We start from the raw sequence: 17,350 nt of genomic DNA on the forward strand, positions 1-17,350 counted from the left end.
CTTTCGGAGACCTGAATACAGATAACCATGATGAAGTGTTACCGCTCTTCTCCTAATCTGCTTTGTAATTTTGCATATTACTAAACTTTGTAATGGTTTTACTGTCTTTGACCAGAAAAGACATCGTTGTTGAATTGGATGGGGTTGTTGGCTGTAAGCCACCATACGACTGTGGTACCTGTACTCCTAGCTCAAACTCTGCTGTTGCTTTCAAAAGCACAGCACTAACTTGTTTCCTAAAAAATGAAGTAGAAATGGCACAGAGCAGCTTGGTTTCTTAAGTTATCTGTTGCTGGCTGCTTCAGGCAGAAACTCTTTTACTTCTGTTTTTTTCTCTTTCCTAAGCAGTACTTCCCCCTCCCCCGCCCTTTCATTTCCTGTTGTCTTTAAAAGAATTGGGGCTTTATTTTATGAAAATGCTGACAAGGTCAAATTTCAGAGGTGGTACTTTCTTACTGTCCAGGTCCTTGTCTCATACACCAAAATAGTTGCTTTGCGATTCTGAAATACAGCTGGCTTTTAGCCGCATAACTGAGCTTGGGGGGAGACGTGATGGGCAGGCTTTTTCTGATTTGAGTCTCTATCCGTTCACTTTTTTGTGGAGAGTTTTATCTGGAATGCGGTTTGCCATCCTGACAGCAAAGCCAGAACGCAGTGGGGTTGGCCAGGCGGCTCCCAAGGGCCGGCCTTGGCACGGAGGGTGGTCACCCTGCGGGAGAGGCTCCATCCCCTACCGTGCCGGGGCTGAATTGGGCTGGAGCAGGGAGCTAAGCTGAGCCCATTCCTTTATGTTAGAGATTTGCCTATGTTTGTTTATTTAATATGCTGTTTGGAGAAATTTGCAAAGAAAGCTACCCTCAGGTAGTTAGTGCTCAGTTCCTGCCACATTTCTGTGTAATATGTGATTCTTTAAAATAGTGGAAGGGTGTAAGATCAGTATCTAGGCAACTAACTTCTATAATGCTCTCAAAATCCTGAACCTTGATCGTGAATCTCAGACCTCTTGTGACAGCGATTCTTCTCTGATGCGGGAGAATGAGTTATTCCTTTTCCATTTAATTTATTTAATCCTCATTTTCCTTTTCAAAGATTAGTAGTTGCAATACATACCTTTCACTTTATTTTCCTTCTTCTCAGATCCTTGGCATGGTTTAGGGTTTATCACCTTACTTTGAATAGCAAGTAGGTTTAGATAAGCATTCCAAAAAGCGATTAGAAAGCAAATACTTAATGGGATATTGAGCAGAAAAAGCTGTAATCTGCAACTATCAAAATGTTTTCAGTATGGAAGCATGTATCCATTACAATTTTATTTTTCCACAGAAAGACTAAGGATGTTAAATTCACAACTCAAAGAGAATGTCTTTGTGAATAATATTTTACTATAAAATAAAACTTAGCATTTTTACTAGAAATAATGTCATAAATATCAATATGTTTCATAATATATTTTTATGGATTATTTTTCGAGATGGTATTTTATGAAATATCTTTGTGACGGTCTTTTACAATGTGACTAAGTCATGTAACGTTTAACACTGTTTTTAGAGAATTATTTCCATAAATGTGTTTATTGCCTGTTTTCACATTAAAGACTGAACTCTTTGTGATGCAAAAATCAGGTTCCTAAAAATAATATTTAAAAATAACTTTTTTGTTGAGCATTTTCTGAGGTCACAGGTATGCCAGTGAAGGATGAGTGGTGATCTGTCTTTCTGAAGGCTGCGTTAAAATTGCAGGAGTTTTTGGAGCTTTTCCTTCCTATATTTTAAAAATGGTTTTGGAGATGAGATATCACTAAAGCAGAGACGTTTTTACTGGTGCTGGGTGAAGATGTGTGATCTGTCCGTGATGGTGTTTGGTGTTCCATAGTAACCTGCATGTTGATGTGAAGAAGCAACTGAAAATCTGAAAAGGCTGTCTTGTCTTTGCAGGAAGTGGAGAATAATTTTGCTGAAATAAGTGGCGAAAAGATAATTTTTTAACTCACGAAGTAGTGTTTTGGGTTTGGTTTTTTTTTTTTGCTGTAATACCAAATCATATTCCTCAGTGATGGGGAATTTCTTTAGACGATATTAAAAATCAAAATATGGCATTTAACATATAATTGCAGTGTACTTTTTTGCATACAAAGGTATTGTCAGTTGCTGAAGAATTTATTCAGATAAATGGAGTATGGCTTTAATTTGATTATTGAATGAACTTCTCTTGATTATAAATAGATAAAAATGTGTAATTAATGTGTTTGTTTTTTTTTAACAATCAGCTACTTATCTGCATAAGTGTGCCAGATTATGTTTTTTGGGGGGTGGGGTGTGCTCTGCTGATGCTATAAGAGCTTTAATGTAGGGATTTTTCCAAATGGAAGCATATCTTGATTATGATTCAGTCAGTCTTGTGTGAGTATCGTTTATTAACCTTTTAAGGGACAGGAGCTGGAAGCTTCTAGTAGCAAAGATCTCCATAGATGTATTGAAATTCCAGACCTCCAGGGCCAGGGCGCTGCGCCGGGGGGTGGGTTAGTGCGGTGTGTTTAAAAAGATGATGCTCAGCCCCCCGTGGCTCCAGTGGGGTGTGTCTCTCTTCCTTGCCTGCTGGGTGGTGGCGGTGCCCTCCCTTACACCCTTCTTCTCCACGTTCTTTCATTTTGGCAGGTATTCAGTGTTTTTCCAGTAAAACGAGATGGAAGCTACAGACAAGTTAAATATATTCAGTGATACAGTAATTCTGCAAAGGTTTGGGGAGAGATGTAAAACCAGGAACGAGGCTTTGCTTGCAGTGACAAGCAGTTGTTCTCGCATGTGTAGAAGGCTTGTTCCCTCTAGCTCTTTGTGCCCTTCTTCTTTCTCTCCAGCTGGGGATGGGATGCATGAAATCAGCCGGAAAACTTTTGTTTAACAAGATGGAAGTGCCTGGTGACTTCCTGCTGAATTCTCACGACCTGAGTAAATGAATTGGTAATTAAAATATGTTATGAAAATAACATCTAATGTAATAGAAGACTAAACCATAGCCTTTAAAGATACAGAACTTAGCCTTATGTCAAATAATACTTGATACAGTAATAAAATACTTGATAAAATAATAGGATATTACTTAGCTAAACAGTTATATAAAATAATGGGCACTGACAAGCAAGGCTTCTGGAGGACTGTTCTGCTCCATGTCCTTATCTAAAGGACTCTTAAGCACGTTGTTTAAATCATTGCAAAGAAGATAGCAAAATCAGAAATTACTGTGGAAAGGAAAGCAAAAATAAGTAACTCGAGATGATGTGGGTACAAGCCAGGGTTTTGTAAGAGAACATAATGAATATTAAAAGTACATGAAGGACTGGCAGTGAATGATAAACTTATGCAAGAATCACCTAACGCAGGATTTTTTTTTTTAATAAACCTGAGAGCTGAAGATTAGGTATGTAAGCATTTTCTGCTGATCTTTTATTTAAGGCAAAAACCATTTGGCATTCACAATTCTGTAGGGTTTTATGTGAAATGTTACTTTAGATTTGGTAGTTGTAGGGCAAATGGGTGAAATAAGTCCACCTCAAGAAATGCATTTCTCGGTCCTTCTGACGTGAAATTATTGTAGCTTTGTGGCTTGACTGAGACTGACTTGGTCTGTTCTGTTTAGAAAAAAAGATGAGATGTGCTAGAAAAGTACGCATTGGTCCTATTGAATGGTTTATTCTCTATTGTAGACACAGTGTAAAATTAATTCCTTCAGTGTCCTAGAGTTAGGTTGCTGGAAGTTTGCTGGTGGTTTTGCATGTATATTAAGAACACTTTAGCTTTTATAGTTTTGTGGCTCATCTGAGCTACTACAGGTGTGGTAAAAAGTATGTACTTCATTATTTTGCTCAGCCTTGTATGTAGTAGCATTCAGACTCCTCTATTTCCGTGTCTCAGTGAGTTGGGGATTACAGTGACCATATACCCGATGAGCATTGTAACTGGTACACTGATGAGAGTGATTTAATGGTATTTGTCCTACCTGAACCTTTCCTACAACACTGCAGTGATATGTTGTCATTTTTTCTCTGTCAAAATTTCAGCCTGTGAGGATATTGTCAAAATGGTGGGGAGGCAGATTATGCTGCTTCCCCTGCCCCCATACGTGTCATGTAAAGGCGCGGGTGGGACATCCTGGATAAACTGTGCTGGGTTAATGCTTGTTCCTTTTCAGCATTTTCTGCATCAATAATCTTCGTGGACATTTTTAGGTGATGGTAACCTGTGAAATCAATCATCAAAATCCAAAGCACGGATTGTGATGGATTCTGTCCTTGCAGTGCTCCAGTATGTGCTGTCTTGAATTCAGTATTGTGTGAGCAGATGGTTGCAACGTATGTTTCTGGTGCTGTCTTAATAGTACATGATTCTTGTATTATAAAAAAAAGATAAAAAGAAATAGTGTTTTCTTCATTTGTCTCAGTTCAGCTGCCCCAGCTGTTTCCTTGTTTCCATGCATGAGTTGGGTTAGGGGGAAGAAGTGGCAAGGAGAGGTGGTTTTCTCTGCGAAGCAGACCACAGACCAAGTTGCAACATGGGCAGCATGGTGCCCATGTGCACAATTCCTCTTGACATTAATGGCCATTACGAATATAAAGTGAGGCTAGCATGCAGTGATTACCCATGAAGAGCCAAATTATTATTGTTAATGATGATGTGTGTATGTTTCAGCGAAGGCTGGATTGCTTCTAATGGGTTTTGTTTTCAATTCCTCCGTTCAATGTGAGGTACTTCTGGCTCCTGAGTTCTTGTTTTAAATAGGATTCCCATCTTCTGCTGTCCATGAAACATTATTACTGGTTTCTCTCTGTTGATTTATGCAGTTTTATTTCTGCTGTTCCTTTTCTGGGTTTTGTTCTGGTTTTTTTTGGTTGGATGGGTTTGGTTTTTTGTTGTTTTGTTTTTTTGTTTTGTTCTTCAACTGTCAAAATAAAGATCATATTTTCACATGTATAACTTGCACCATATATGACCTATGTAAACTATGAGGAAAGGCAATACATTGAGGGAGCAGTTGGCAAATAATGGTAGGTCGAAAGCAAGAGAACTGGGATTTCAGAGGAGGAAGGGAAGAGGAGGAAATGCCTTCTTGCTGCTGGGGCTGTGTGTGCCCAGGTGGTTGGAAGGTGTGACCATGGCAAGGGGGCTGCCCTTGGAGGATTGGAACTGGGAGGATGGATTTTGGGCGCTTATACAGGTAATAAGGTCCTGAATGGCATGCACACCTGTACGGGATTCACCAAGTGCAGCAAAGGAAAATCTCTTAGGAGTGGTGAGACTTGTTGACTGCCAGTTCTGTTTTATGGCATACGGTGTGGTTTCACTGTACGTATCATGTGGCTTAGATGTATACTGCTGATGAGGGAAATGGCCGAGCTCTTTCTCCTTCTCCTCCTCCTCCTCCCTAGCTCCTGGCTGTGTTTCCTTGGACCAGTTTGTTGATTTAGTTGAAGGCAACTCCTTCTCCAACCCTTCCTGATGCCGTGTTGACACCCTGACTCTCTTTCATTCAGTTAGGGCATGGCTGCATGGCTGTTAAATGCAGCACAGGGAGGGCTCTCCAAAGGGACTGCCCCTTTTGGTGGCTTTGAGTTCAGTAAAATTAAGCACAGAAGTCTGTGCCCTCAGCCTCTGACTCAGGTGCAACACCCCGCTGTGTCTGAGTTCGTAGCAAGGAGGGCATCCAGTAATCAGATGGCATCTCAGAGGAGGAGTGGAAGTTTGCCTGAAGTCTGTCAAAAAGGTTTGTGAAATGGGTGTAATCGTCACTGTTCCTCTCTGCTGAGGAGAGCTCCGCAGGCCGCTCAGGAAAAGTTTGCAGGTCTGATTCACGGGTGAGTGACAGATCTTATTTATGTGCTTCCTACCCTTCTGTTCCTCTCTGAGTTCCTGTATTCAGCAGTCCAGCCCGAGATACCCTCTGGGATACTTCCCGCCCCGCCTCCTAATGATGCTAATAGTGAAACCATGTGACAGGTGATGTTTGGATGTTAACTTGCTCATGGCAAAGAAAAGAGTATGAGCAGCCGAGCTTGAAACAACTGTCATTTAAAAAAAATATCTGAATGTTTCATCTGGAGACAATGGAGGCAAAGCAGTTACACCAAAAGAGTCTTCATTTGCTGCAGAAAACAAACCAACAAACAAAACTCGCAAAACCCACAAACGTTAAAGTTTTGGTGGTTTTGGTCAGCCTTTCCCAAGGACAGAGCCCCGATATGCTAATTGCCATGGAAATGAAATCGGTTAGAGGTGCTGTTGGTGAAGCTGAATTGTGTGTATTGTTCAACTTGTTAAGTGGAGCTTCCAGATAAGAAAATAACCAAACTAGTTTACCAAAAGGAAAAAATAATGGGGAATTAGTTTTGTGTCCCAGGGAGGCTTCATAATGGATGCCCTTCTTTTCCCAAGTAAGAGAAATAGGAGATCGGCATTTTGTACAGAAGAAGCGTTTTAACGTTTTATTGTTACTTGTTTATTTAACTTCAGTGTACATCTCCTAATAAATCAAGGGAGGAGCCAGGTTGTGCTTTAAACTGAAAACTTTAGATCAGACATGTGAGTAAACCCAGAGGGATTTGCTCCCCAAGACATTTTAGAGCAACTCAATAGAGTTTATTTCATTTATTTCCATGTTTTGAAGGTGCCTCATTTAGTAATTAAGTGAGGTTTAACTTGGGCAACTCTAGCTTTCTGTAGTCATCAGTAGTTTATCAAGCGTGGACAGTCCTTTCCAAAATATTTTTTTATTACAGCTTTAATAAATAATTTCAGGCTATGTTTTTGTTTCCTTTACTGTCTCAAGACTAAGAGGTTTCTAGTGGCCTTCAGGCAACTGCTTAATTCACCTAATGCACATTATGGTATTGAAAAAGTTATCTTCATCTCTGTGAAAGGGGGTACAGATTAAAGGCTAGGAATAGCTGGCATAGCAGTTGGTTTGTGCTGATACTTTATTCTGGCAACAACCAGCTTTCTACAACACTTCGTATTTGCAGCGGTTCTCAGTAGTGCGTTAGTTTATATGCCTTCAGTAAAGATTTCCTTTCTTTAGTCACAGTAGAAGGAGAAAAAAAGAAATGTTTTATTGTGTTTATTCTTTTGATTATTTCTTGATTGTGTTGAGGTGTGCGCGCAGTGCAGGAGGGAAGGATATCGGGAACAGAACTGGGTGGGAAAGGATTACAGATGGCACAACTCTGGGAAGAGCATCCAGATTTGGTCCATGGGGCAGAGAGAGATAATTATGGGAGGAAGAGAGAGGTGTGAGACAGTGAAAGTATGTTGGATTAGGAGCTCCTTTGGGGTAAGGAGAAGCAGAAGGTTGCATACATCTGCTTATGATGCATACAGTTTGGCTTTTACCCATGTATCTTAAAGGGTTTTTTTGACAGAGAATTGGATTCATTCTCAAAATGCTTTAAAAACAACCCACCTCTTTTTTTTTTTTCTTCTTCTTCTGAAAAGTACTTTGCAACTCTTGAGTTTCTTCTAGGTATACTGTTGGCAGAATGTGAATCCTGAACCTTTAAATCTGTAGTGCAGACCTTTCAGAGCAGGAGGAAAAGAAGCAATTTTGATCATCTTGGGGGCCCAAGTGCTAGAAAGAAACTTCATATGTTGTTTCTTTGTATTAAAACTGTTTGATAGGCAATAACACAATGATGGAGACCAGGAGTCAAGTTCAAGCTTTAGGTCTGGGAGGTGAATGCTGTCTGCATAAAACAGCCAAAAAAGAATTACCTTGCATGATCAGTCCAAGAGTCTGTTAATTTATTGGCTTGGCAACAGTTGCATTGAGCTGCTACATGGATGGGAAAAATTCCTTTAGTTTATAGGGAACAGTGAGAAATCTTTGTTGTAAATAAAAGGCAAAGGGGAACCTAGAAACACAGTTAAAGCTCTGTTAAAAAGAGGCAGAAGCATAGACTTTCTGCCTTGCTTCCAAAAGAAAGATGAGGTGTGATCTAATTAGAATGATGACATTTAATTAAAAATGAGCATTCGTGAGAAACAAAGGTATGATTTTTGGTTGGGCTTTTTCCCTGTACATTTTCATGTAGGAGCACACATACGGTCATTGAAGCCTTGCAAAGCTTTCCAGTATTTGGATTCAAATTAGTGCTGGTTGCAGTTCTCATAATTTTCTGTCAGAAGGTATAATAATAACACTCAAAAAGGAAGGGGAAAACATATAGGATAATATCACACAGTTATGCAGCAAAGATGGTACTTGGCTTTATTTTTTGTTGGATTTTTTTTTTCTATTGATGCAGTAACTTATTCAGTGAATATTGTGAGTTCAGTATTGATGAAAAAAATATTGGCAACCACAGGAGCTCAACCCCACTTCTGAATCATTTTCAGGAATGACTGTTTATTTTGTTCTCAAGTGACGATTTGGTTCACCACGTGAGTAACTTCTGCCTGGTGTAATTGCATGAATGCCTTAAGGAACTGACACTATACTTTTCCTAAACAATAACGGAGCTGGCATACAATACGCGAATGAGATACTCTTAAGTCCACCCATGCTCTCAGTATTGAAACACCGAGCTGGGTTTGGACCTAAATACTTGCTCTTTATTTTTAATCTTAGTTGTATAGTTGTGCTCTTAGAGAGTTCGTAAAGTTAGTGATGAACAATTTATAGGGGAAAAAAACCCTATTGTTCTTCAGAAACAATGTTACTAAGCAGGCAGGAGACAAATGCTGGTTCAGTCATCCCACGTGCTCTGAGATTGTAACGACTCAAAGGATACTTCCTCCAGACACCCCAAGTCGCCCTGTCCCCAGTGTTCCAGCTGTGCTTAATCTTGAAGATCAGTGGATTATTCAATTTCCTTTTTATTGAAAAAGATGTTTAAAAACCCTCAAGAAGCCGCTTTCTTGACCAAGCAAAGTTTGAAGCAGGCTTCAAAGAGGATACTCCAGATGGAAGCAGATGGGTCATTGGACACAAGGGACACTTACTTCTTGAGTTAGTGTTGGGTTGGCATAGCTGCTGAAATAAGGCTGGGAAAGGTTTCCTACCACTGTTTTACATGCTTGCAAATGATAGGGCGTTTGCTTATGCTTGTGTGAATTCCAGGTCCTGACTGTGATATTTTCCATATTTTTGCTTGAAGTATAACATCAAGATTGAAACTTTCTGTTACTGGTAACTAGAAGTATAACTAATATAATGCTTTGACGGGGGGGAAAAAATCCCCAAACCAGATGCTGGTGTTAATTGGACACTGAATCCTTTCAAATCATTCATTAGCCTGTAGGTACACTGTTCCCAATCACCTGCAGTTTCATTTCAGTCAGAAAGTGCTAAGATAATTTTTTTTAAATTAAGGTGACATTATAAATTAACCTGTCGATAAATGCTGTTAACTTTTTCAGCAGTGCAGTTACAAGTGGATGGATTCGTAGCACTGTTCTTTAGCCAAAAGAGAAGTATTGGATCCAGTGCCGAGTTGTTAAATACTGATGAATTATTTATTTAATGAATTTTGTCTTCCTCTGTTTGCAGTGTGACTGGCAGAGCACCAGCTCTCTCCAAATGTTCCATTGTTAAGAATTACTCTGATATTTGGGGCCTTATTGCTTTGATTTGCTACCCAGGTTGTAACTCCTTTGCCGTATTCTGGACTAGTAAGGACCTTAACCTGTTGAATCTCCTGATCTGGCTGAGAACCATTTCTGCAGTATAGGTTTTAGTGGGAATGCCTCTTGGTAATTAGTTTTTAAATTACGTTTCTGTTGGAGCTTAGCTTGTCTGTTCTGCTGTAAACCTAATTGTGTAAATGATCACGAGAGTGAATGCGCAGTGGCTCAGACGTTAAGGTGAATTAAAAATATGTCAAACTTCAGAAATATTTTATACTATATCTGGTTGGATTCGGGTCATTATTGTCTTTTACAAGATTAATAGGACTTCAGGAAGAAAAGTGAGCTGTCCGCAAAAGCATTACTGGAAGAAAATTGTCTCTCAATGTGCATCTAGTAAAAAGAAATCTGATAAAATTCTTTCAAAGATTCATAAACACTTGTATTAGAGGAGTCAAAGCTGTAGGTCCAGCTGCTTATTACTGAACTGTTGGCTGCTTAAGCAGCTCTCTTTAGAAGATGCTCTGCATGTGTAGTATTTTTTGACCAGATTTAAAACCAAAACAGTACAGAGTATTCTGGGGTACCGTGCTGCAGTGAAGATGAAATTCAGAGTCTGTGGAAGGGTGGGGCTGTGCTGGGATGGAGCTTTTGCTGGTAAGTGTTGCTGAGATCTGAAAAGGTAATCCTGAGGTATGTGTGGAGTTGGTGAGTGTCATCACTGCTCTTGTTCGTGGGCTGCTGCTGCATTTGAAGCTTGTGTGCTCCTGCTGCTGGCTTGCCCCATGCCCTGCAGTAATGTGGTTTGCAGGAAGACACTTGGCATTTTAAGAATTTGTTTTGTGCTTATTTTTCTCTTTGTCTGTCATCTTCTGACATTTGCACATGATTTAAAATTGTGATAGGCCTGTCTTTACATCTTACTACATCATCTGTTTATTGAAGGCTACCAAATCTGCTTCTGCTGGAATAGATTTTGCTGTGTCTTCTTTCTCCTGCCCTCAAGGAGACAATTAACTTTGGAGGTTGTTATTGAGGTCTGAGGAGATGTTTTCCTTTCTAAGTGTGAAAGAGAGAGGCACGTGCAGGAGCTCATGTATAGACCTGAACAGAGGCAGGATTAAAAAGGCTTTGGTACTTGTTGCTGGCCGTCTGCTGGGAGCAGTTGTGGGATTGAGGTCAAAATACTTCAAGTGCAAATGTGGTTTGCATAGTCCCTGAACAAAGATTGTTTGGCTTACCTGGACTGTCACAGACACTAGCTTTTAACTGGTCTTTAAAATCAATTGCTGCAATAATGTTTATGGCACACTGGCTTTTACTGAAGGTCTCTGTCCTGTAGGAAACCAGGACCCAGGTCCTGAACATGTGTGCTTTGAACAATAGTCAATTATTTGATAGCTGGCTTCTTTCCTGCTGTTTCCATGACGTTGTATGTGGTGTTACCCACAGGCATATTGGGATGCTGAAGTGGAATTTTTTTTTAATTACTATTTTTCATTGATTTGAGAGGGCATGGGGGGGCATGAGGATCAACGAGTGAAGATTTAAAAAAAAAAACCAAACCCTAACCAAAATGCCTAAGCCAAAAATATCTGAACAGTGTGATTCAGTTGCATTTGTTCTCCCTTTGCAAAATATAATAATCACTCTTTAATTCTTATTTCCTGTCTGAATAATTGCATTTTGTACTCAAATGTGTGTTCTTCTAAATTATTCTCTTCTTAATGGACTCCCTGTTTAACTGCATTTCTTCTTCTGTGCCCTTCATAGTAACATGAATATATTTATTTTCTGTTCCCTACTTTTTGTATATTCCCCCACAGTTTACACAGTTCAGCAGCACTTTGAGCTCCCACTTTGTTTTGCCTGAGTTCACTGTAGGTACCAAAGGCTGCTGATTTTCTGTCAGTTGGCAGTTTCACCTATCTTAAGAAAGACTAGGCAAATTTTGTGTTACTGTATAATACTGTAGCAGTGAGGACAGAACAGTCATATTGCTCAGGGACTTCCAAAGGATCTGTGGCCTCGAGGAAAATGTGGATCAAATGAAATATTTAATTTTTTTTTTTACATTTCTAGTGGTGCTGTGACTCACCAGGAGGCAAGAAAAAAAGTTGAATTTCCTTTAGCCTCTTGCAGAGGCTGTGTATACACTTTGCTTAGGTTGTTGAATGGTAAGTAGAAAATTAAAGGTTGGCCAGTGTGGGGTTTCATCCAAAGTGGAGGAAGCTTCTCTCAGCTCAAAAAAGCAGAGAGCAGGCTGTCTTCTCAGGGAGGTATGGGAGAAATCCTTTGCTAGATTTTGTGCTCAGAAGGGGGCAAACCTGGTTGCCCGGTGCTGGAGTAGTCTTAACATCAGAAAATACTTCACTTGACAGAGCGTTCTTCTCTCCCCCTCCAGCAGAAAGATACTCTTATCAATTTATATTAGGACCATATATTAATTCCATTTTAGTAGTGGAGAAGAAAAGGAGTTCACACTTGGTTTTGGCACTTGCAAATAGGGGTGCAAAACTATTTTCTTAGCATCAGGCATGGTTTTGCATGCTGTTTGGAGAGGTAGCTACCTGTGTGCTGATCTGCCATCAGCCCCTTTCTCATCTGCCCGTTGCTATTGGCAGGCCAACTGTAGGAGTCTCCACATCTGATTTTATTTTTCAAGTGTTCAGCTTGTCTGGCCTACCTGTTAGGGTTTTTAATCTTGAAAACCAAAATCTTTTCAGCAGAAGAGCTTGAGTGTTCTTTGAACTGCATATGACTAAATGAAGGTCTGTGGCTTTGGTGGATGGATGTGTTTTGGCCGTTCATGATTGATTTAGCTGCCAGCCTGGAGGTACTAAATGAATGAAATTCTCTGAAAGAGAGACTGCGCCAACAGGCAAGTGCCTATTCTGAGCTTGCAAATTATGCCAGACAACAAAAATGTTTTGAAGCTGCATAACACTTGCATTGTGATTAGCTGCATCACTTACTCATGTTCTGCAAAATAAACACATTTAGATGGCCGACCATGACAAGCATTTCAAGAAGTAATGATCTTTAATATCAGCACAGACATAATTAAGCTGAATGTTGAAAAGAGCTTCACAGCTGCGAGTACAGTTAATCAATGAAATGGGTTCTCGGAAAAGACAGTGATGTTCCATGTCAGCTTTCAGACCTATATTTTTGGGTCCAAGAAGAATGTAATTAATACCCTACTGCAGGTGGTAGAGACCAGCCTTCTCAACCTCCATGTGGATAGTAACCATCCAGTAACCTGCTGCCTCCAAAGCCTTTTGAGGAGCTGCTGTGCTGTAACCCTGCTGGGGATGGGGTGGGGTGGGTTCATTCACAAGGAGAGATGATTTTATGTCATTTATAGGAAGAAGGATTGCTAATATGAAGTTGGTGATGGCGTGTTCAGCAGTGACATAGTACATAGTGGCATGGCAGTCATGGTACAAATCCTTGGGCTCTTCCTTAATAAGAGGAAATGTAATTTTTCACAAGAACTCATTTTATGCTGCTATGTTTTAACTATGAATGCCTTGGTCTTCAGAGCATTCACCGTGAGCCTATAATGTTTTAGCCACAGTTATACACCTTAATTGCTTGATCTGTTTTTACAAATGCTGGTCTTCTGTGGCAGCAAATTGATCAAACACTGAGGTTTCACTTTCTGCGTGGTAGTTAAGCTGACAGAGTGAGCCATGGACAGTCTGCTGTCATCTGAGCAGGTTTGCTAATTTGGGGTCGTTGGAAAGGGACAGGAGACATCCAACAGACATCCAGTTGTGCTTGCTTTGGCAGCACATGTACTAAAGGTGAAATGATACAGAGAAGATTAGCGTGACCACTGTGCAAGGATGACATGCAAGTTTGTGAAGGGTTCCGTATTTTAGGGGACTGGTCATGGCACCAAGCCTGTCAGAGTTCAAGGGATGTCTTGACACTTTTAGTCGTATGGTTTAATGTTAGGTAGTCTGTGAGGAGCAGGGAGTTGGACTCGATGTTCCTTATGCGACCCCTCTAACTTGAGATATTCTATGATTTTGTGATTCTTAGGAAGAGCAGGGAAAGGGAAAAGAGAAAAAAGTCAAGCTGGTAGAGAGTGAAGTACAAGGAAACCAGAAATTAAAATGGAAGAGAAGGAATCACGTAGCAAAAGTAGTTGTTGGAAAGCCTGGCAGAAGTGATGGGAAAGATACTAAATAAAGAAGAAAATTTAAGGTGAAGAGGAATGCAAATAAGTGAAAACCAGACAACCAGATTGGGAGAGGAGGAGGGGAAGAAGGCAGTGGTTTAATAGGGGTATACTTTATTAAAAAAAAAAAAAGTAGCAGTGATAAAGAACATCTATAACAGCTGTGCAAAGCTGCAAAACCCACTGTTGAGAAAATTTCTAGTATGTGTATTAGCAGATGCTTCACTTGGAGTGCTTTAGGTAAGCCATAGGCTTCCTGTGTCATTTACTGGCCCTTCCCTTTTAAAGATAGCTTGGAAACAGTGGTCTGGCAAGGTGTGGATGATGAACATGGAAATCCTCTCTCGCATTCTCCATTGCTACTAACATACAGGTAAGCTGGTATTCTGGAGTGGTACTGAACTTTTACCATTAGATGCAAGATGGATGCTAAGCAAGTCTCTGTGCTTAAATCCCTTTAAGTGGCTTCGCCCCTCAACCCCTCCCAAATGGGACTTTTATAACCATTTCTGTTTTGATAGAAATTTTGGCTGTTATTAGGCTTTTCTCTACAAAGATGAAGACCAGAAAAACTTGCGTTACAAATAAAGAAAGGTTACATTTTGCTATGTAAACTATGTATGCAATTACACACAGATGCACACACACACACACACACACACACACACACACACACAAAAGGGGGGTGGGGGGCGAGGGGGGGAAGTGGCTAGAGGGAGAAGAGCCATATTTCTGTATACTCATGCTAAAGTGAAAAATCCTGACTTGTGTGAGTTATCACAGCTTCGCTGCTGGCATCTTTATGAATCAGGAACACAGGGAACAAGTCTGTCGTATCTTTTGCTTTTCAGTTGATTTGTAACTACTTACACCCGACTTTTCATCTCTATTGGACTTTTAACCTTGGGTAAAGTGAAGAAATAGAGTGAATGCATTATTGTCTTGAGGAATTATGGTGCTTCCAATGAAGTGTGTGATTTGGATAGGTATACAGTGGTGGAGTAACTCTCTCTGACTTTCTTATTCCTAGGTAAAAGCACTCGAAAGTTAAAATCACTGGTGTTTCAGAGAGTAAGAAGTCTAAGTGCTGTTGAAATTCAGTGGGGTTTTGGTGACTAAGTTAATATTTGAAACTTCTGGTCCTTAGACTCGCAAACAGAGCTGTAAATGTCCTCTTGCAATCCTTTGTTTTGCTTTGGTTTGTGCTGTCACCCAGTCTCCTCTTCATGTTTTTGAACAATAACTCTATGGTAAATCAGACCTAAACAGACGTATACCTGTAGTCAGAGGATCTCTGTTGGCTGTATGAGAATTAATATGGATGAACATAGATTAGCAAAATAGTGAGCTTAGTTTTATCTGCTAGTTTAGGTTATACTTTGTATTGCCCTTTGAAGAAATGCTTTCCAGGATCACCTCTTCGGAGAAGTCTTTGTGTCAGTCCTTTGCATTTACATTTGGTAGAGCACTCGCTCAGTTAAGTGCTGATTTGGTGATCTTCTAGTAGCAAAATTCTGTGTATACAATTGATGTTTTGGGGGTATTCCCCTGCAGCATGAGGCTTGTGTGTGTGTGTGTCTGTGTGTGTCATGGCTTTTATATGAACCATCAGTACATATATTCTTGAGTTTGTTTTCTTCTTAACTGGGTGGCAACTATAGGCAGTCAACATAATCTTTTGAGTTTCTGCAGACAAGCACTCAGCTGCTGCTGCATTGGGTGGAATCCTTGGTCAGTACAAATAGGAAAATACAATCTTATTCGCTTACTTGTTGGTGCACAGGATGGTACGTGACCTGGAATGAAACTGGGCCATGGCTGGGGCCTCCTGCAGAGAACAGGCATGGTTGGGTGGCAGAGATTGAAACTCCTGAAGTGGTTTAGTCCCTGTTTTACTTCCATTTGAGAGTTAATAGCAGAAAGGAGGACTTACTTAGAGGTTTTGACTTAGTTGGTTCAAGTGGGGTAAACGGAGCTTGGGATAATATAACAACTGCTGTATTGTGCACGTGGGGGGTGGCTTCCAGTTCAAGGTCTATGAATACTGCTTCCTTATTGCACCCCTCTGGTTGTTAAGACTAAAGGTAAAGCAGTTGAAAAGAGGAGTTTTCTCAGTAGGCAAAATAGAAAAGTGTTGATCTGAATACAAAACACCTATTACTTTTCCTGGAATTATTCTGCGAGGGACATACTAGAAAAAGGGCAACTTCTTAGCTCAGAATAAAAACGAAAAAATCAAATATTGAACTACCAGGTAGTTGACATTCTTTTAGGTCTTAGATTTCTTGCCTACTACACGTGTTGTGTTTGATAAATGGATGCCTAAAGGTTTCGCCCAACCCCTGTATCAAAAAAACCACAAACCCCCCCTATTTGAAGAGACAATAATTAACTTGCAGCAGCCTGTTTTGAATAGGAACAAATAGGGAACTGGCTGATACTGAAAATCACTAATAGGTGATTAAATGTTGAATGAGCACAAATCTGAAAGTTGCTCTGCTACCTAGAAAGCTCTCGGTGCGCGCTTTCTCCACTAGGTAGGCATTTCCGTAAAAGCGTATGGAGGTACAGTGCACATAAATCAGCAACTCTGCCTGTACAGAAGGAAGATATTTTAATTCTTCATTGCAAGTGTGAACTGCAATCAATAAAAGAGGAGGAAAATAGATACCAAATGAAAGTGCTGGAGCACTTGACTATCTTAGGTGTAACTAATTAAGCATATGAGCCTTTGCCAACATCAGCATGTATTGCATAAAAACTCAGGATGAAGCCGGAAGGTAGAAAAATAAAATCTTGCTTCATGCAAGAATTGCTTGATAGTTTATTACTCTGCCTTTCAGTTTGAAAATGTTATATTTATGTTTATAATTAATATAATTCTCTGGTGAGCATTACTTTGTCATAGTTTAAGTTTCCAAAATTATGTCCTTAAATTTACAGTTTTTCTGTAATACAGTTGCCATGTCTTTGCCCTCCTCTGGAGATGCTCTTACTGCAGATTCCACTGGGGATTAAACAGAAAGAAATTAGGTTCCTTGTTGTTATTTCCAAAGAAGGTGAATTGCTATATTTACGTGATGATATCTTCTTTTCTTCCCTAAAAATATAAGTAGATAATTGAATGGCATCAACAAGAGTAGAAAGAACAGAAGGACTTAAAAAACCCCAACCCCTTCATAATATTTTCTTTCTAGCATCTTACTCCACTGCTGAATGTTTTCAAAACCAAACCTGGTTGGAGTTGTGTGTCTTCCTACTCTTTCTAAATTACCACCAGTCTTGCTTTATAGACTTTAAGGATCACCAACAGTTTAAGCAGAATAATTTTGTCAGACTGGGGATACAGTCAGTTTGGCCTGTAAGCCCGTAAAGCCCCTGGAAGCTTCCATGATAACTCCTCAACACGGCACGCCCTGTTGTGTCGCAGCTATTAAGAAAATCCTGTTTCCAGCAGCATGAGGCCTTACTGAAACTCCTGCTGTGCTTTGTGGGGTTACGTCAGGGGGGATCCCTCTGTGGGTCCCGGAGCGATCAGGGAGGTGGCTCCAAG

At 40.1% G+C, this 17,350-nt stretch overlaps 1 protein-coding gene and 1 non-coding gene across 3 annotated transcripts in view; both read left to right on the plus strand.

The window, feature by feature from the left end:
* The window catches only part of FRMPD4 (FERM and PDZ domain containing 4), a 316,970-nt gene that overhangs the window by 97,723 nt on the left and 201,897 nt on the right, over nt 1-17,350 (plus strand). The window lies entirely within an intron of this gene.
* On the plus strand, nt 13,388-13,494 carry LOC142052180 (U6 spliceosomal RNA). The gene has a single exon (XR_012658752.1). It is a non-coding gene; the product is annotated as a U6 spliceosomal RNA (small nuclear RNA).

The sequence above is a fragment of the Phalacrocorax aristotelis genome, chromosome 1, assembly GCF_949628215.1.
Source record: "Phalacrocorax aristotelis chromosome 1, bGulAri2.1, whole genome shotgun sequence".
Classification (NCBI taxonomy): Eukaryota; Metazoa; Chordata; class Aves; order Suliformes; family Phalacrocoracidae; genus Phalacrocorax; species Phalacrocorax aristotelis.